The sequence below is a fragment of the Saccopteryx bilineata genome, chromosome 4 (assembly GCF_036850765.1).
Source record: "Saccopteryx bilineata isolate mSacBil1 chromosome 4, mSacBil1_pri_phased_curated, whole genome shotgun sequence".
NCBI lineage: Eukaryota > Metazoa > Chordata > Mammalia > Chiroptera > Emballonuridae > Saccopteryx > Saccopteryx bilineata.
In genome coordinates this window covers 75169973-75173657 of record NC_089493.1, presented here as the reverse complement: position 1 = coordinate 75173657, position 3685 = coordinate 75169973, and the positions used below count along the sequence as shown (strand labels likewise).

Here is a 3685-nt window from a genome sequence, read left to right as displayed (position 1 = left end):
TTGTGGAAAGTGCTTATAGACGGGGAACCAGTAAGCAAGCTTAAACACACTGTTTTCCCTACAATGAGAGAGAAAATATAGGTAGCATGTTAATAAATTAGTTGAAATAATTTAAACCCTAATTTCTACAGGTCTCATTGAAAGTTAAATTATATAATTAATGGAGACTGATGGTGAAGTTCTAGAACCCAAAACCCAGAAAATTTTTACATTTTAAATGAAAGAACACCAAAATGTATCAGTCTTTGTGTTTATAAGTTTAGGATTTTTCCTCTTTGACTTGAGAAAGACTTTAGAATCTGAAAACAGTTTCCAGAGTTGTATAGGAGACTTGGGATAGTATATGAAATTAGTATTTGTCTAAACATTTGTCTCAAATACTAATTTCATATTCTATCCCAAAGGGTCACATAGATATGACCCTTTCTCTAATGTATCTAAAATTAATAATACTGTTTAGACTTATTTACAGAAATTTAATTTATTCTCATGTATACTTGGACCAAAACTCATGTCATTGACCAACAAAAAGAGGCTAGCAGAAAGTAAGAAATCTTATTTGCAGCAAATCTCAAATATACCCTTTCCTTTTTATTCTTTTTACCATAATTCAAGTTCAAGGTCTTATACTATACCCAATGTTGCCTACTAATGTTACTAAAAATGATAATAGCACAAACTAACATTTATTAAGTGCTTACTATGTGGTACATATCAAATGTTTTGCACGTGTTAACTTTTTTAATCCTTACAACCAACCTCAGAAGAAGGTAATATTTTTTTCTCTCATTAAATTTTGTTTTAATAGGTCTAAAAATTCTGTGACAGATTTTTTTGGTTAAGTTGTTTCCATTAAAAAGTACTGATTTTAAAAAGTGCCACCCCCCCAAAGAAAAACAAATGGTCCACAAAACACTCTCTATTCCTTCTGAAGGTTTTTATAATGCATTGTAATCTCTAACCAGTCTTTTGCTATTAAACTTTAATGGTCCATTGAGATAAATAGCTTTGAGACCATTTTCCCACTACTGATTAAGACTAGTGTGGCAGGTATTGGGGATAATACTCATTTAGCCTACTGAGCATTTGGACAGCCTTGGTGTCTTTGTCAGCTCCAGCTGCCTTCTTGCCCACTGCTTTGATGACACTCACAGCAACTGTCTGTCTCATGTTACAAACAGCAAAATGGCTCAGAAGAGGATAGTCAGAAGCTCTTAACACACATGGGCTTGCCAGGAACCATATCGATGATGACAGCATCACCAGATTTCAAAAATCTGGGCCATCTTCCAACTTTTTCCCAGAATGATGATCAATCTTCTCCTTCAGCTCAGCAAATTTGCAAGCACTGTGAGCTGGGTGATAATCCAGCACAGGTGCATATCTGGCACTAATTTGGCTTGAATGGTTCAGAATAATCACCTGAGCTTTGAAGCCAGCTGCTTTCATTGGTGGATCATTTTTGCTGTCACCAGCCACATTGCCATGATGAACATTTTTAAAAGACATGTTCTTGACATTGAAGTCCACATTGTCCGAAGAGCCTCATTCACTCAAAGCTTCATGGAGCATTTCAAAAGACTTCAGTTATTACTTTGACTGGAGCAAAGGTGATCACCATGCCTGGTTTGAGAACATGTCTTCACTTGATCCACAAGGACAGTACCAATACCACCAATTTTGTAGACTTCCTGGAGGGGCAGATGCAGGGGCTTGCCACTTAGATAAATTGGTGGCAGGATGCAGTCCAGAGCTTCAAGCAGTCTGGTTTCACTGGCATTGTCATTATTATGGGTGATTTTCCACCCCTTGAACTGAGGTATGTTAGCACTTGGCTCCAGCACAAGTGCTACTTGGCACAAATGCTACTGTGTCAGGGTTGTAACCAATTTTTTTCTTTTTATTAATTGGATTTATTAGGATGACAATGGTTCACAAAGCCATACAGGTTTCAAGTGTACAATTCAATGAAACGCCATCTGCACACTGCTGCTCCCTCTGCTCCAAAGAGTGTCTGTTTCCATCCCCATTCCTCACCCCCTTGCCCATCTCCACCTTGCCTTCACTCCCTTTTCCTCTGTCTATTGCCACACTGTTCTCTGTGGCCATGTGTTATGTATATATGCTTTTCGGCTAATCCCTTCACCTTTTTCATCTAGTTCCCTCTCCCCTTTCGCCTCTGACAGCTGTCAGTCTATTCCATGTGCCCATGCTTCTGTTTCTATTTTGTTCATCAGTTTATTGTGTTAATTAGATTGCACATATAAGTAATATCATATGGTATTTGTCTTTCTCTAATTGACTTATTTCACTTAGCATAATAATCTCAAGGTCCATTCATGCTGTTGCAAAAGGTAAGGTGCTGACTTTTTAAAAAATTTTTCTCATATCTCTTCATGCTGTAGGGAACTCAGTGGAATTCATTCTGTTAACACCAGCAATCGTTTCACAACCAGTGTGTAAGTCAGAAGGGCGTGCTTACAGGTCTGCCTATTCTTGGAGATAAGCTGCTTCAAATCCACCAACATTAGCAGCAATAATCGGGACTACACCGTCAGCCTGAGATGTTCCTGTAAGCATGTTTTTGATAAAGTCTCTATGTCCTGAGGCATCAATGATGGTCATATAACATTCAGTCTCACATTTTCACAGGGAGCCATCAATGGTGATATCACGCTCCTGGTGAGCTTTCAATTCATCCAAGACTTAGGCATACTTGAAGAAGCCCTTCCCCATCTCAGCAGCCTTCTTCTCAAATTTTTTGATGATTCTTTTGTTGATCCCATTACATTTGTAGATCAGATGGCCAGTAGTGGTAGACTTGCTGAAATCTACGTGTTTAATAACAATGATGTTGATATGAGTCTTTTCTTTTTCCATTTTGGTTTTGATATAATGGTGTTTTTCATGACATTTGTGTTCTGGCAGCAAACCCATTGTGAAAAAGCTAATATGTATTTTTTTTTTCTTTCTTTCTTTCTTTTTTTTTTTTTTTTTGTATTTTTCTGAAGCTGGAAATGGGGAGAGACAGTCAGACAGACTCCTGCATGCACCTGACCGGGATCCACCCGGCACTCCCACCAGGGGCGATGCTCTGCCCACCAGGGGGCAATGCTCTGCCCCTCCAGGGCGTCACTCTGCTGTGAGCAGAGCCACTCTAGCGCCTGGGGCAGAGGCCAAGGAGCCATCCCCAGCGCCCAGGCCATCTTTGCTCCAATGGAGTCTTGGCTGTGGGAGGGGAAGAGAGAGACAGAGAGGAAGGAGGGGGGGGGGTGGAGAAGCAAATGGGTGCTTCTCCTATGTGCCCTGGCCGGGAATCGAACCCGGGTCCCCCGCACGCCAGGCCGACGCTCTACTGCTGAGCCAACCGGCCAGGGCCAATATGTATTTTTTAATTGAAGTAACATTGGTTTAGAACATTATATAAGTTTCAGGTGTATATTATAATTCCAACTCTCACCACCAAAGATCTAGTTTCCATTTTTCATCATATAATTTACCCCCTTTACCCATTTTGCTCTCTCTCTACTCCCCTTCCCCTCTGGTAACCACCAGTCTAAGGTCTGAATTTTTTTTTTCAGAGACAGAGAGAAACAGACAGAGACAGACAGATAGAAAGGAAAAGAGATGAGAAGCATCAACTCATAGTTGTGGCACCTTAGTTATTCATTGATTGCTTTCTCAT

General features: G+C 40.0%; 1 pseudogene; it reads right to left on the bottom strand.

Annotated features, from left to right (window-relative positions):
* Positions 1-1038: 1038 nt before the first annotated feature.
* On the bottom strand, positions 1039-2880 carry LOC136335456 (elongation factor 1-alpha 1 pseudogene; annotated as a pseudogene).
* Positions 2881-3685: the final 805 nt, after the last annotated feature.